Source organism: Rhyacophila brunnea, unplaced genomic scaffold (genome assembly GCF_057557595.1).
Source record: "Rhyacophila brunnea isolate RB1 unplaced genomic scaffold, BYU_Rbru_1.0 scaffold_8, whole genome shotgun sequence".
Taxonomy (NCBI): Eukaryota; Metazoa; Arthropoda; class Insecta; order Trichoptera; family Rhyacophilidae; genus Rhyacophila; species Rhyacophila brunnea.
In genome coordinates this window covers 36,420,395-36,438,532 of record NW_028233350.1, presented here as the reverse complement: position 1 = coordinate 36,438,532, position 18,138 = coordinate 36,420,395, and positions in this window count along the sequence as shown.

Sequence of the window (18,138 nt, the reverse complement as noted above, 5' to 3'; positions counted from 1 at the left end):
AAAAACAGCTTTTTGTTTTCTCAAATACACAGTCACAAGGGTGAAAGTTTATATTATTTCGAGTATAGAATATTTAAAATTAATAAATTCCACATTTTGATAATGCAGAAATGTTAGAAAGCAGTAGTTCTTCAGCAATTCACAAAAAAGTCAAAAATACCTAAAGGTGGACTTGGCTGATTTTGAAATGTAGCGACACATTTTATGAATTTACATAATATGATGGAAAAGTATTCATAGAATCAGAACACAGAAAAATATTTGAAAAAATGGAGGTAAACGACATTAAAAACAAATGTCTCATATTGTTTTTATACGTTATTTAGTAATATTTCTATATAATATATGGTGATGTGGGTAGTGTTAACCAAGAAAATTATATTTTTAATGCATTAATTCATGACTTCACAGTTTTATAAGATATTAAAATACCGTGAAAATCGTTGGAGAGAGAAAAGTTGGGGAAAGCAAGTATTTTTTTATACACCATGTATAATTGAAATTTGTAATTACGATAGAATAAAACAATAATTACGTACCTATTCCTGGTTTTGTACAAACCAATATTAGTATTGACTTCATTCTATCTTTACTAAGTTGATTATTCATATGTCTTATATCTTACTCTAATGCATATTGAGGAGATTAAATTGTAATATAATTGTTATAATACTCGTACCTATAAATAAGATATCAAAAGATATATGTGTTTAACACTAAAATTTGCATAATATGCTTTTTAGCTTTTCTGTAAACCGGTTAAGTACATAAACTCCTCTTTACAAAGAGGAGAGCACTTGGATATCATCCAAACTGTACTGTTAAATTCAATTAAGTGAAACTTTGTGATTCTTTAGAACAATGGTCATTGTATGTTTAATAATAATTTGTAAGAGATGCTCTCCACAATATATCCTGACAACGTTGCTTTGAATGAGAGAATTTCATAGAATGATTCCACTCACTCATTTTTAATGGTTTTTATGGCTTTTATAAATTTAATGAATTTTACATTGAAACTATTTTGTCCATTTAAAAGTACCGACATGATTATTAGAAATACCTCAGAAACATTTTCTTTTTTATAAGCGCTATCATTGCAGGTTGTGAGTAACTGACATTGAAGCCAATGGCCCCACCAAACCACACCTGGTCTTAATCGGGGATATTACGAGACCCTACGTTTTGCTGTGAAGTATCATTTTTTTGACTGGGAGTGTCCCAGAAGCAGTTACCCATGACTAAGTTCGCCATGCACTCAAATGTGCTTTGACTGAATTTACATGACTTTAAATAAAGGTACCTATAGGAGAGATGAGCACGTAAAGGCAATATAAAATTGTAGTAAGTAATAAATTAAAGCTCCTACAAAACTGCAGAAGTGAAGAGATCTTCACGTTGAACGCCGCAAATTTTCTGAATGCAATAAAACTGTAGTCAGACATTGAATTGTAAACAACTCTATGTGGGTCTTTGGCCTCCTTTAACATCTACCTACATCCAAATCTGCGTCTAGAGAAAAGAAACCCTTTTAATGCCATATGTGAAAAAATCTTACCTTCACTAGAACTGTGTGTGTGTGTGTCACAGAGAATGTGCTGCTTCTGAACAGCATGCAACCTGCTCTAGTGTTCAAGTTTCTTTTGGTACTACTATTTACAGTGATAAATTATGGAAAAATCTATCAAAAATATTGACAATTTTTCGGAAACATTTTTATTTCCCGGTGTCTGTCTACAACAGCAAAATATGTGAGCTTTCATTATACTAAAAAAATACTGTTTAAGGTTTCATATTAATGTATTTCCCAAGGTAGGACCTAAATATTTGATACTGCTCAGGGTTCTAAATGTTTCTCAATCAGATATATGATTAAAATTAAAATTACTTTTGTGTTATAGTTTATTCTTTTCGAAGTTTTACTTTTTTGGGGCTTTTGGTAGAAAGTGAAATTGATAGCTGCGCACGCCCACCGTTTCGAAAGTGCGCGACAGTATGAAGTTAGCTGCAAATCAGTCAGCTGTATTAATACAAACGCAAGTTTGATAGTAGAATTGTTTTATTATTGTCAGCCATTTGCAATTTATTACGTAAACAAACGATGAAACGTCAGAGTGACAGTTGTTACTTTAAAAATAAAAACAACGAGAAGTAATAATTATATAAATTAGTAATATATAAGTTGAGGTATATAGAAATAAACCAACAACGTTGCAATAAGCTGTCCATTTTCATGAGTGTGTAATTTAACAAGATAATTAAGAGCTAGTCGAAGAATCTAGGTTATCACAAGTTTTGTTTTTGTTTTGTTACGCCAAAGAAGTATAACTTATAACGCGCGTACATAAGTACACAAACCGTTTTTTTGATTGTGTGACAATCGATCCAGTCGACATATAAGACTATACCTTCTTCCGCCATATTATGATATTTTCAGTGCGTTTATCGATTTATCAGTCACAGACCTTTTACACATTTTCTGGTGTCCCCCAGGGCTCAAACTTAGGGCCATTGCTGTTCACGATTTTTATAAATGACATAGCATTGGTAATTAAAAGTGCTATGTTTTTGTTGTTTGCTGACGACTTGAAACTCTTCATGGAAGTTGTCACCTTGGACGATTGTCGTCAACTTCAACTTGATATAGATAATATATTAGATTGGGGCAGGCGTAACAAACTGGACTTCAATATTGATAAATGCAATGTTTTATCGTTTACTAAAGCCTCACGAGTATTGTTTTTCCAGTACTCGATGCATGGCAGAGTTCTCTCGCGAATAGCATCTGTAAGAGATCTTGGAATTACATTTGACGGTAAACTGACGTTTAGTGGTCATATAGATACCATTTGTAAAAAGGCGCTAAAGATGTTGGGCTTTGTCTTGCGTACTTCCCGGGTCTTTTCGGATGTTACGGTATTAAAAATTCTCTATAACTCCTTAGTTAGAAGCAGACTTGAGAGTGGGTATATCGTTTGGGCCCCGCATCAGTTGAAGTACGGCCTTATGGTGGAGAGAGTCCAAAAGAAATTTTTACGACTCCTTTACTTTCGGTTGTATGGATATTATCCGTGGCTCTATCCGACTGATTTTCTCTTAGGGATGCTTACATACTGTAGCTTAAAATTTAGAAGGGATCTTTATTTAGCTACATATTTTTTCAGACTTATACGCGGCGTAAATGTGAACTCTGCCATTCTTGGTGGTATTGGCTTGTGTGTCTCTGATAATTACCTTAGGAATCGAGGGCATGCGTTGTTTGTTCTCCCACGGTGCAGAACTAACCTGCCATTAGTAATGCCAATTGGGAGGGCAGTAACCATGCTTAATGAAATCGCTTCGGATATTGATATATTCCACTTACGTGAGGGTGAATTTAGGTGGACGTTGTTTTATAAGTTTTTAAGATAGGGTTTATCAAAGTTCACTCTGTGTGCTTCCATCTACTTTTATTTTGTTACTTATTTAATTTATTTTCTTATTTTATTACTTTTTCTCTGTATTTTTATTTTTTTTTAATTATTAACACTTATTTTATGTCATGTCGTGAACGCTTTGAATTTATAATTTGTTATGTTCATTATATGTAAAATAAATAAATTTGATTTGATTTGATTTGATTTGATTTGACCTTCTTCCGCCATATTATGATATTTTCAGTGCGTTTATCGATTTTATATTAAGAGTAAAAGAGGGAATGTACTTGTTACCCTTTACCGAACCTCAAATTTTGTCGATTATACATTTTATATTATGTCTGTTTAAAACTAAGGAATTTTGTACTACAACTTTACTGGAATGGCTTCGTAAGACGAATTCTACCAATAAGCCAGTGTAAAATGAATTACTCTAAAAATACATTGTATCGCTGGAGCCATTCCGCTTGAAAATAGTTTGAAGTCGGATGGTAGTAAAGTGAGGTTAGGTAGAACCATTGGTGCAGCACGCACGCACGCACACATACTCATGGCAGGGAGGGGGTGGGCAATAACGCGCGGACATTTCGAAAGGTTATACCGCTTAGGAGGTCGGAGGAATGCCTCTCGCCATATTTGGCAGCACATTGGACGGAAATGAACAGTTAGGGAGACGTCAGACTAGTGAATTTCTTGAGTGATGTTTTTCGCGATTCTGGCGACTAATAAAATATACCTACTCAAAGCATTTGTACTGAATGCTATATTTAAAGAATTATAAAGGTTCTCGTAAATTACCTTGCTAACATACATCTGGTTCTGTTTACATATTTTTTCTTCATAAACAAAATGAATACCTACAAATGATTAATTTGGGTAAAAAATGAATTCTACCTTTATTGCAGTAATGGTGCATACCTCAACCGCATGATTGAATTGTGTAACTAACGTACCTGCTTATATATATATAGTATATTACATTAATGGCATATATGAGGCGTGTATTTTCAAAGTGTGAACTTATTTCACTTCAACAAATTTTTGGCAAAAGTCAAAAAACTGTTTACGGTGTTGACGTTACATAATAAATTATGTTTTTTTTTGTATTGGAATAAGTTACTTTTGTAACTAATACCGATTTTGAAGTTGATTTTTCTACTGGATTGAATATTATTAGGTTCTTCTGTACAAAAAATAATTTTTTAATAAAATTTTATCCTTTAAATTCTGGCATTCATAACTCATTTTCGTCAAGTAGTGGAATAAGTTCACTTTGAAAATACACTCCTCATATATTTATATATATACATAAAAATTAATGTTACTTACGTTACCATTTTGTATTTAATTTTTTTGCAGATATATTAGTAAAAATATATAAAAATAGAAATATTAAAATAAATTAATGCCCTTAATATAAATTCATATTTAAAGTAAGTAGTGAAAAATAAAAAAATAGCTGGTGATAACTTTACTATACACGACGTTGTAATCAATCTTTGGTTTATTTTTTCTTAACTAGGTAGTAAATTAAAATGGATTTAATATTGTATGAATATATTCTACCTATACTATTATGACCGAAAGAATCAGAATCACGAAAAATAAATAAAAAAAGAAAATTTGAGGTTATCGACTTTGATACTAAAGGCCTCAAATGAAAATTTGACAGAATCTAGATGAATAATTATAATGTATCTACCTCAATAGTCGGTATAGTAGGCAGAAAAAACTGTGGACAAAGAATGTTTCTATAGCGTCGCCTGGAGGTAATAGACTCAAGTGTTTAGAAATGGGTGAATTAAAATTATACGACTTCAGGATGAAATCGCTTTCAGGCTACCCATATAATCAGAATATTCAGTCGTAATATTGAAGTTGCAAAATGTATTTCAGATTTTCTCCGCATTGTAAATACTTTACTATGAAAAACTGAGTATGTATATTATACCCCAAAAGATATTGCAATAGTTTTCTTAAAATACTCTGTACCCTAAATATTATATATTCTAAGATTAAACAACATTATTGTGAAAAATTTATATAAAAAAAATCCAATTCTACAAAAAAAAATGGACACTGTAAAGCCATTAGGCATTAAATCAAGTACCATAAACATGGTTCAAAAAGTTTGTTTCGGCTCTTCTGGAAAATCGCTGATTTTGACTTACGTCAGTATAGGTCTGTGGGTGCGATATATACTATTATGTTGTATGTATTATATGCGTTATATAATATGTTATATATGTTACATGTTATATTATGTTGTTTGTGTTATATGTTATATATTATCATTGTCTATAAAACCCATGCATAGTGGCAGTTTGTATTCGATTCTGGCGTTCGATTCTATGTAAAAAAATTCAATACTCGATGCACTTAGAAATCAAGGAATCCCCAAGCGCAAGGGTATTATATGTAATAGAGTTCGTTAAACACATCAAATGGAAATGAGATGGATACAAAACTCGAAGATGGGACAATCGCTGGACAAATCAAGTCATCCAGTAGTACCCAAGAGGTACAAAACGTCCGCAAGATAGACCTAGAGGCCGCTGGATCGATGAAATGGCTAAGTTCTGCGGAAGTACATAGCAACACAACACACAGGACCGAGAGAAGTGAAATCAGCTTGGAGATGCCTTCATCCAGTAGTAGATTTATTCAGGCTGATGATGGTGATGTTATATATTATTTGAAATTACGCAAAGATTATTGAACAGAGTTGCTTCATAGGTTGAATGAAATACCTGGGTCCCTATGTAAGAATAAAATATATTAAAAAAAACGAATGGCCTGAATAAGGGAGCATGAGTGACCATAGATTATGGTTATTGTCTCAACAAGCTACTACCTATGTATATTATTCCGTCCAGTATGAAATTATGCGAAAATCATTGTACCTATTTTGGTGCTAAATAAATGCTAAAATAAAACATATTATTAAGCGAGCGATCTGGACCAAGAGCCCTGAGATTGACGCAATGGTCCCAACCATTATTCACTGTTATATTACATAATAATATAAGCGTATATGAAAAAAATATTTACAAGGACAAAGATAGTTTTTGGAATAAGTTTTCTACTTTTCCTAAGTAGGTACTCTCTCAAGAATTTTATTTATACGTAATTATGTTATACAGTCAGGTTGACGATTGTATTGGAGATACTGAAGTTATGTATGCTAATGAAAAATGAAAAACTTTAAATAAATTATGATTGCACCTATATAATATAATATATGAAAATATAATCTTATAATACGAGTATTACGCTTTATATAAAATAAAAAGGCATTTGTTGTTGTAGTGTATGAATGTTGAATACTCGTAATAATGATTAGCTCTGCTGATCTTCTTGTATAAATTTTGTTAAATCTTAAGCAATCTATTAGGTAAATTAAATACTTAAGCAGGCTGTATAAATACAAACTTGGTATTACCCTAGTGAGATGCCATCCCTACATACCTTAATAATTAAATTATTGGAAATTGCATAACGTTCACATTGAGGTACACATACGTCGGTAATTGGATAATTAATATGAAGAACTTTAGACGTATTTCAAGATAAGTTTATTTTATAGTCTATGGATGAGTTGTTAAAATCTCCGAAGTGACAATATAAAATATTTCAATGAGAGATTAATAACTGCTTTGTGTTAATAAAAATGAAGATAAACTTTAATTTTTTAAGGTGTCTGAATAACATTATTTATCAGGTAGTGGGAGGCTAGTTATAATCGATTATTTTTTTCTAATATTTCCGATATGATTATTATGGACATTTGAAAGTATAGAGGTCTTATACGTTTCTGTAAATAATTATATTTATTTTTTTTACTAAGCGATAACAACCTATACGTACACTTTGAAATCGAATGAAAATTAAGATGAGTTTCTTTTTCGTGGGTGTGCATTGAGCCTGAAGATGTCAAAGGTGAAACCCGGGTCAAAAAAATTAATAAATTGAATAGTACAAAATTTTAATTAATTAGAATTTAAATTCAAATTTCATTTAGTACCCTCGGTCGATAGTACTAATTTTGTAAAGAAGCTTTCAGTCTAAATATTCACATCTTAAGATTGAACAGCAGCTCAACGATATTATATTTAATAACAATCTAATAAATCAGAATTGCATTCTTTGTTATTCGTGTTTTGCCTTTTGGCATCTTCGTGTACCTACACTCATCAACGGAAAATTAACCACTAACATACAATATAGTTAATTGCCGTTGATAGACCAAAGCAGTACCTTATAATATATTGAAAGATCGTTAAAACTTATTTTATAATGTTGAATTATAAACTTTTAAATCTTAATATTATCGTATCTACAAAATTTTAATACATCATAGTGTTATTATTTATTTAATAACAATGTTCTATTCCGACCATGTCTGATCCTAATAAGATCATGGGCATATATGGGCCTATAGACATATGGGCCTCCACAGGGTGGAGGTTTGTATTGACAGATTTTGTTTTTACGAGAAATGGATGTCAGCCACTTGCTCAACCTATTCGGTCCATACTCTGACTCATACCCAAATAGAAAAATAATATGTGCACTTTCCAGACCCAGGATTCAAACCTGAGACCCCACGATGCTATAAACCGACGCTTAAGCCGCGTGGCCATCGTGGGCCAACAAAGTTATCAGTGTTTTAATTTATTACTTTAGTATATAAATGGTAATAAACTATATCCTGTGGCAGTTATTTATTTGCAAGTTCCACAGTATCCGAAGAATTGAAAAGAAACAAATCCCAATTTCAAACTCTAAAGTATTCTATTTTTATGAAACTTATAAATTATAAAATATTTTTTCTAATTCCAGTTGTGCGGAAACTGTGTTTGTGGGGTAGGTATAATATGTTTCTAGTACTAATGGGTAGGTTTCGAGCGGATAAAGTAAAATGAAGCTTCCCTCATTCGCAAACCCTACTTACTCTTCATCGCCACACGTCCAAGTCAAAAAGACGGTTTCCATTTTTTTTATTTTTCCCCAAAAAAAATATTCCCCATTTCATTATTTGCAAGATGTGGATTTCGCGCCAAAAATGAATTATTTTTAGTACCTACTTGTTAGGTATAATCCGAAAAGTTAGGTAATCAAGCTCCCGGGTATTATGTTTCTTTCTTTATTAGTTTTCTGGAAACGAGAGGGGAAATAATTGTTATTATAAGAAACAGTCTATTCGTAGAGCTCGTCAAAATATTGATTAAATAATCTACGACGCACAATGTCAAGCACATCACTGTCGTGTTTAATTTATTATTCCATTTCCATCTAACATTATTTTACGTACGAGTATGTAGGTAGCTAATATTATTAGGAAATATGTTAGAAGATAAAAAAACAATTTATTATAATCAGTTATAATATACGTAAAATTATTTTTTAATTCAACTAAGAATTCATAAGATTTAAGAATTTTAAATTCATTTTATGGCTGTCATCGGATTCCCTGATCACAATTACAATATTATTTATTAAATATTTAAATATTTAACTAATAACTTTTGAAGACTGATATCATAGATATATCTCATTAGTTAACTCCATTACTTCCCAATATGTTACCATTGTCCCCAGAATGGACGATTTCACACCTCTTGAGTGTAGTATTTTTATTTTTTATAATTACTAATGGTATATTATTAAGTTTTGACGATTTATTATACGCTTATCGAGTGTAATATTATTGATAAGGTAGGGAATTTTTTTACAAACACTTCAACTATTCATAATTTGTTTGTTATATTTTTTATTGGATCTGTGACATAATAGGTAGGTGATAAAGTTTTTACCTACTTTATTGTATTGGTTTGTTTTATAAGTTAGAGTTTATAGTGTTCGTTGTCAGTGTGTATTTGACTTTTGGTGAGTGTACACAGCGCCTGAAGATGCTGAAAGGCGAAACCTGGGTAGCAAAGAATGATTCAAATGGAATAGTACAAAACTTATATCCATTAGATTAGAATATTAAATATTCATTTTTCAAGTACAATCACATAACACCTATAATATATACAATATGATTTCGTAATGTTACGAGATAGGAAATCTATAATTTTATAACATTACAAATTAATGTTACTTATTTCATCATAATTTCAAAAGATTATTTCATAGTGTAAATATGACAGCGGTTCAGAATCGATTAGACATCTCACTCGATTACAAGTTTCTGTCAAAGACACTTCGCACCGAACTAGCGTTATACTTATTATGCATCGATTGTACCATTGTAGTTATTTGAAACAGTAAATAAAATCTCGCCTCCTCCATAATCACGAACAACTACTAGCGTATCTCAACTACAATACCTATCCTCCACCGAACCAAAGAACCTACAATATTAACTGTCAATTCATAGTGAAAATGAGTTGTAATAATATTTCGTGAAGTAATGCATTTTATTTAATTATTAATAATGTAAAATTCTATATTGAATATATTATGTATTGGAAACATACAAAATCCGGTCATCAATATTAACGAAATTTGTCGATCATTTCAGTCGAATAGCTATTATTAAAATTATAATGTAACTTATTAAGTATTCAATATACTTACATATATGGAAATACCTCAGATATATACCATTTAGAAAATGGATTCGGTGTCATATTTTTTTCAGGGTTTTTTTAAAGATGTTTCCAATAAAGAATGCAATATTCTCAAATTATTTGAATAAGCAAAAAGTGTTTGACAATTATACGTACCTATATATAAATATGGCAGAAAAAATCATACTTTCAACTACATAATAAATTAAATTATTATCTTCACTTAAAAAAAATTCACTATTTAAATTTAATATTTCGCATTTTCATAAAATATTTAATACCTACTCGCATAAAAAATATATTATAAATTGAGTTGAAACTGTGATGTAGTAACTAATAAATCATTGAAAATAAATATCAGAATTCTAGATTACTTATTAAAACCAATAAAGATATAAATTTACCCAAAGTGCCTATATTTTTGCAGATAAAACGTTGTAGGAGTTTAAAGATGACACTAAAATTAAACTAAGTATGATTAATACGTATACAAGCCTCCATTCTCAATAGAATGAGCAATAAAAAGATATTACAACTGGCCTTATAGTAGCAGACCATCCATTACCGAAAACATTATTTCACTCCATATTATCGTAGGTACATTACAATAGTAGGCCTCGAGGTGATATTTAACATGATACCCAAGCCTTTTCATATGCCAATTAATTTAATCCGAACCGACGTTCGTAAGCTGGCTCTTCCAGCCTTGTAGCTAGATACAATCAGGACCGTAGCGTCACTGTATGCAATTCATGTTGCACGAGTAAGCAGACACCAGCAGACTACGAGTCACCTTTTTGGAATATAATTAGTATTTTTACGTGATATATATTTATATCTCTAGTAGGGGAAATTCAGCTGATGTGCAACGGAAACCAATCAAAGCTGTCATAAAAACAAAAACAAAAACACGGTAAGTATATCCTCAAATCACCATCCTTTTGACGGTTACGTGAAGATCATTTTAATTAGATTGTTCGACAGTAAGTTATAATATAATCGTGGATTTCTGCCAAAAGTTGGTAAGTCCAGAATTCATGTTATGTAGTAATTTCAATTTGAAGTTTGACATGCCCTATAAAATTCTGCTAACTTTTTTGGGCTTTATGTGCATGTTATATTTATATCCGATGACATTGATTTTTTCTAGCAAACATATTTATATATATACAGATTATCTGTTGTTAACATTATATACCTAAAATATTGATTTACCAACTTTTGGCAGCAACCAATATCATTATATACATGTTGTTCCTTTAATATTTTACTATTTAATTTTTGCCCAATCTGCGCAAAAAGTCTTTTTAAGCTCAGTTAGTACACGTTTGAGTGTGTTGTGACCTCAGTCTTTAAGAATTGCACCTAATACATTGTTAGTCGTTAAAAGATACTGATACTAATCTGATACATTTGATTAAGACCCGGTGTGGTGCGAAGTGGTTTAGAGGCGGGTCTTTGACATCAATGACAGTCAAGATCACTTCCGATTGTACCATTCAAGCCATGGGAAATGCGAAAATTTCAAAAGAATAATTCAGATAATTACAATATGCATTTTTATGAGTAAGCAAATAAAATGATGCATTGCGTTAACGTGATAAACTTAGTGAATTTTATGATAAAGTTATAAATATTGAAAATATCATATTATTTCCGACGTATTTAAGGTTTAGGTACCAACATTTCTCTACACTTAAAAATCATACTTTTTTACAACCACCCCCAAAACGTAACATGTGTTCCATTATTTTTTATGATCCCTAACCCAGCTGTTTTTGTTAAAGATGAAGCTCGCATTTTGGCTAAATATAATGATCTAATATCTACTAAAGTCATGAGCTGAATGAAAACACAACTATCGTAGTCATCATACATCGACATATAACATAATACGTTTTACAAATCCCGCTAAAATACATTTCTTTTGAAGAAAATTCTGTTACCGTGAACTATCATAGTAACATAGATAGTATGACATTAGGATATCACTTCCTTTTTTTTGTTTTTTTTTGAATAACGGAAATGGATGTGCTTACATAAAAATTTCGTAAAATAGCTCTGACTGAGATACTAATAGATCAGGAACATATTATATTTGAGTGACATCTCTAATGAATTATCATCCGCTATTTATTGACGTACTTACAATCAAAATAATATTTGGGTAATAATTATTATATAATAATATAGTCAGCTACTTACTCTATATGGAGTTTACTTCATTCGATATGGTAGACTATATAGAAAACGGATATTGCGGAAATTATATTAGCAGAAAGCTATTTACTGAGTTTGCCATAAGGGGGGACATGCTCGTCGAAGGTCAAAATTGAGTTTTTATTGTATTTTCAAACCATGATCCTGGACACTCCTTAAATGTTGTAGATAATCTATTTATATAATTTTGAAGCCTTATTATCCTTTATAGTTATTTTAAACATTTGATGACTGCATGAAGTATTTTTGTTACATAAAATAGTATTCTTTTAAACCTCTCGCTCTAATGTTTTAGAATATAGTCATATTTCGGTACATAACTGTGCAGTGGTGTTAAGATTTTTTACATTTATTAATTTTTAAACGCATTTATAAAACCATTAGTATAATTTATTACGAGATAATTTTTGTAAAATATTCACGATAAAAAATTATTTTGATAATCTCTGTGATCCCAAATTTGACAAGAATTAGGCATTTTATTAGTCAAAAAATCGGCAAGATTAACACATTTGAAGATGATTCTAAGGATATTTATTATAAGCTATGTCTTTGACCATTCAAGTGTGATAAAAATCTTATGAATAATGATTGCTTTATAATAGTTATTGACCTAAGAATAAGGTAGTGTTTTTTTGAAATACGCCATTTCTTTTGTCATTCCCTAGTAGTTAAGCTACAACATACGGCCGTAGCCATAAAATGACAAACTATAATTAAAGTAGGGAGTAAAATTATGTTAACGCGCGTGTTTGAACATGTACCTAACCGATTTTTTTTTTATTTTTTTTTAAACGGTACATGTTCAAACACGCGCGTCAATATCATTTTACTCCCTATTTCAAATATAGTTTGTCAATTTATGGCTACGGCCGTATGTTGTAGCTTAACTACTGGGGAATGACAAAAGAAATGGCGTATTTCAAAAAAACACTACCTTATTCTTAGGTCAATAACTATTATAAAGCAATCATTATTCATAAGATTTTTATTACACTTGAATGGTCAAAGACATTGCTTATAATAAATATCCTTAGAATCATCTTCAAATGTGTTAATCTTGCCGATTTTTTGACTAATAAAATGCCTAATTCTTGTCAAATTTGGGATCACAGAGATTATCAAAATAATTTTTTATCGTGAATATTTTACAAAAATTATCTCGTAATAAATTATACTAATGGTTTTATAAATGCGTTTAAAAATTAATAAATGTAAAAAATCTTAACACCACTGCACAGTTATGTACCGAAATATGACTATATTCTAAAACATTAGAGCGAGAGGTTTAAAAGAATACTATTTTATGTAACAAAAATACTTCATGCAGTCATCAAATGTTTAAAATAACTATAAAGGATAATAAGGCTTCAAAATTATATAAATAAATCATCTACAACGTTTAAGGAGTGTCCAAGATCATGGTTTGAAAATACAATAAAAACTCAATTTTGACCTTCGACGAGCATGTCCCCCCTTTAAACTTTGCTATTTCGAGCAGTGTATATAATTATGATTAGTGAAATAAGTCTTGCATTTATTTATAACTCTTTGACATTTTTATTATAATAATATTAACTCAATGTTTATTACAATAATTATTATAAACATAAGAGTGGTAAATGATGATGTTCTTACAAACAAGCAGTTTTACCCCCTAGTGGTTGCCTTGACTACAATATCTGATGAATTTGCTCGGACCAGTGTTATCTGGTGTGTTTACTAGACAGATCTATTAAGTTATCCTCTGCTGGTATATATTATGTGTAGGTATAAATATATTGCGTGGCTTGACATCGGTTACAAGCGGACGCATCTGTTTTAAAGCCAACGTGTATCATGCTGTTCATTAACGGATGTAGTATTAATTCAGCAGAGAATTTATGAAACGCAGACAAGACAACATATAATTGCTGTATACATTATATTAGTTACGGTTCCACTGTTTTAATTATTACTCGTTATTTCAACTATGTATATAATATATAAAGTTACAGTCTGTCGTTATAACGTGGAGTGTTTTTATTTAATTTTGATATTAGGTAGATTATTCCTTTACAAGAGATTCAACTGTTACTTGGTACTGAAAATTCTGTAGTTGCCGGGTAAAAGTTGTTAAGTCGCATTTTTATGAAAATAATATTTTAATGCTAATAATATTATATCTATGTAAAGAATAATTGTACTCTTTATAGATTTTGTCACATATTATGTAAGCAAAATTAATAAATATTTTATTTTGTAGAAATAGCTTAAATTGAGAAAAATATGTGTAGCTCAGTGGCGAAGGGTGGAGGTAGGCTGTTAAGATCTGCCATAAATGGTGCAAACTCAACTTTGTCAGTCGTACGTATTTGTTTTCATTGAAATAAGACTACAATTTACAGATGGTGTTAGTTAGTTTTTAAAATTCAATTAAATCCTTCCTAACCAAACCATAATAGTTTTGGTATAATTTGGGCGATACGACAAAATTGTGCACACTTTTACATTCATACTTATTTGTTTTTGTTGGATTAAGAATACATATTACACATATTGTTTGTTTATTTTTTTTAAATTCATAAAGCCCTGCCTAGACCAAATTATAATAGATAACACATATTATTATATCTATAAAATATCCAAAGTTATGTATGATTTAATTGCATAATTTTCGATATTTAATAAATAGACGAGTATTTTTTGATTATTATCATTTATGGGTTGGTTTCGCAGGGTTTAATTGAATTTTTTAAACTAACTAACACCATCTGTAAATTATAATCTTATTTCAATGAAAACTAATACGTGTGACTGACAAAGTTTAATGTGCACTATTTATGGTGGATCTTAACAGCCTACCTCCACCCTTCGCCACTGCTGTAGCTCTAAGGTAAAATTACTTATTTAAAGCATTGAATAATAATACAATATAAAAAACTTATTTAAGTATACATAAATAATGTAAATGAAATAAAAAAGATAGGTACATCAATTAACTTTTAAGCAATAATATTTTGAAAAATGTGCTTTATATCAAAAACGATTATCTCAGCTGCAACCAAACTAACTTAAGTACTTTTACTACGGAACCACGGAATTTATAAAACGAGTTATTTACTTACATGGAATTCATTAAGTACACAAATTTATTTACTATAAGTGTTTCACTCACATGGTGAATTTTATTATAAGGATATAACTAATAAGTATCATAATTTATGTTTGAGCTTACTAAATTATATACCTAACTATATTTGCTTGATACTACTCCACATGAGATCTAGTGTGGCGTGGTGTGAGATTTGTTGATAGTGGAACTAACAGTTTATATTTTAAATAATAAAAAATACGCCCTCAGATATAGTTGCATTTATGAATTATTATCAGTGTGTAATGACTGTGATCGGGGTTACATCGGAACAAACCCCAACAGACCTTCAAAGGGTTTTAATCAACAGCCAAAGAAGTAACATTTATTTAATTTTTATACCACCTAATCGAAAATGATCATAACTTTGCATGAATAAAATAGACCTAACAAATATTTGACTGTTTGGAATTTTAAGAAATAATCATAAGATATTTTTAAGAAAAACATATTAATAGCAATTATAAATTAATTAGTTTCCTACAACACTATTACCAAAATATATTATTTCTGGTAAGCAATCATGTTTGACGCCTACAATAACCGAGTGACTAATGCGTCGGCTTATAATATCGTGGGTTCCGAGTTCAAATCATGGGTCTGTAAAATATACAAGTTGTTTTTCAGTGTCCACTTAGAGTCAAGGTATGGACCTAATAGGTTGTGCAAGTGGCTGACATCCGTTTCTCGTAAAAACAAAAACAGGCCCATAATAGTAATATGATTATCTTAGAAACGGACATGGTTAAAAAAAATATGTTTTAGTTATATACCCTTAATGAAACTATGTATTTTAATCACAACACTAATATTTCCACAAAGATTCTGTAGTATAACATTCAATATATTATATTATTATTATATTGTAAAGGTTTCAATCATTTTAGTACTAAAAAAATGTTTTGAATTGTATTGAAATGGAATGACAATGACAATATAAAACTCCTGCGGGTTGGAATAGATATTACTTGGCATTTCTGAGCCTATATCACGCAGGTTTTGTGGCTATTCATGAATTTATACCACACGATCCGTAATATTAGAGGGTTTTCTCCATATTTTTTTTGCTTCACACGTCTACAGGTTTCTCAGCGATTGCTCGTAGTCAGCAAAAGCACCGGTCAGGCAGGGGGTATAAGTTTGAAGTGCCGGGTGGATAATTCGAGGGTTGAGAGCAGTGATGTCTCCCCAGGGGCTCGCACGAACCGATTGATAAAATCGTCAATTTCACTCAGAACTGGTTAACACTAATATTAGTTTAATTGAATATCTTTTTCCGTGTGCGATGTTTTGTTTCTGATAGTAAAGTGCAAAATAAAGGTTTATACAATCAATATCATGGTGCCCCAATGTATTTGATCTGCTGCATGATGTTTTAAAATATAAGATAATAAACTGGATTAATCGTTTACCATAAAAATTTTAATTTCTGTTTAACAACATATCTTTACATGCAAGAGGTGCTTTGTGGTATTTAAAACTAAGACAATCTTATTTTTTTCTAAAATAAAAGCTTATAATATCAATATCATCTTTTGATTGAGGAAACTTGGTGGTAATTTACATAGTCATAAAAATTCTATCAATTTTGTAAACATCCATTTTGATAACGTTTTGGTTACATTATAATAATATTATCAATTTATTCAAAATCTGTATTATTATTTAAATACAATTTGTATTTTTTGTTATTGTATTATACCTACTCGATACTCATATATAAAAATATATTATGTTCATCATTATTTAACCTATATCCAGAGCTTGAAATGAACCGGAGCGCACTGGAGCTCAGCTCCTCTTTTTGAAATCTCGGAGATTATTGCTACGTTTGATGGAAAAAAATTGCATTTCAGTTCATGAATTATCAAAAAGTATATAATTAATTTCACTTACTTTGCAAATATATTTTTTAAAAATTTAATACAAAACTTGTCGGACTTGTAAATAAAAAAATATAATTTATGACGTTTTATAAGCCCAATTTTTTGCTAATAACTTTTGCATGTCATAAAACGCTTAAAGATTCTTATTCAGTTTGACCATCCGAACTTCGTAGGTACATAATATTATTATAGGATAAAAAATCTAATACAATTATTATTATATTATAATATAATTAAAGAAACTATTTTTTTATTCAACAACGGATAAGATATAAGATTTGAGAATGTAACATTCTATATTATATTGAATATACATAACTAGTAGTAGTATTTTAGTTTGTATATGCATGTGATGTTTTAAAATTATAATAAATTTACATAAAATTAAATAAGTTTAGTAAACTATCGAGCGCTCCAGTTCGTAAAATTTTTCATTTCGATCTCTGCCTATAAATAAATGTATTAGGTTAGGTAGTTTTTCTAAATTTACAGTAAACGTAAATATTTTGTTTATATTATTTTCATAAAAATTCCTGTCAAGTATCGCTTTCATCAGCGTTCTTGCGTTTCACCAGATTGCGGCAGCATCTTCTATATCTAACATATACTTACTCCCTCTTGTAGATATTTAGGAATCCTGAATCTGGTTGCCTTGAACAACATGCCAGTGAAGCAGAGACTTTCTTGAACATAACATTAGAATTGTAAAAAAATCTCGCTATTAAAAACAACGGTTAGAAAATACTTACGACTTAGCTACAAATATTAATTAATAATATAAATTAATTAATAGTGACTGTACTTATATACTAGCATACATCAAATAATAAAATTGTTCTCACTTTATTTAATATAAAAAATATAAAAATTGTACGCTTCAAAATTGTAATAAGTAACAAATTATA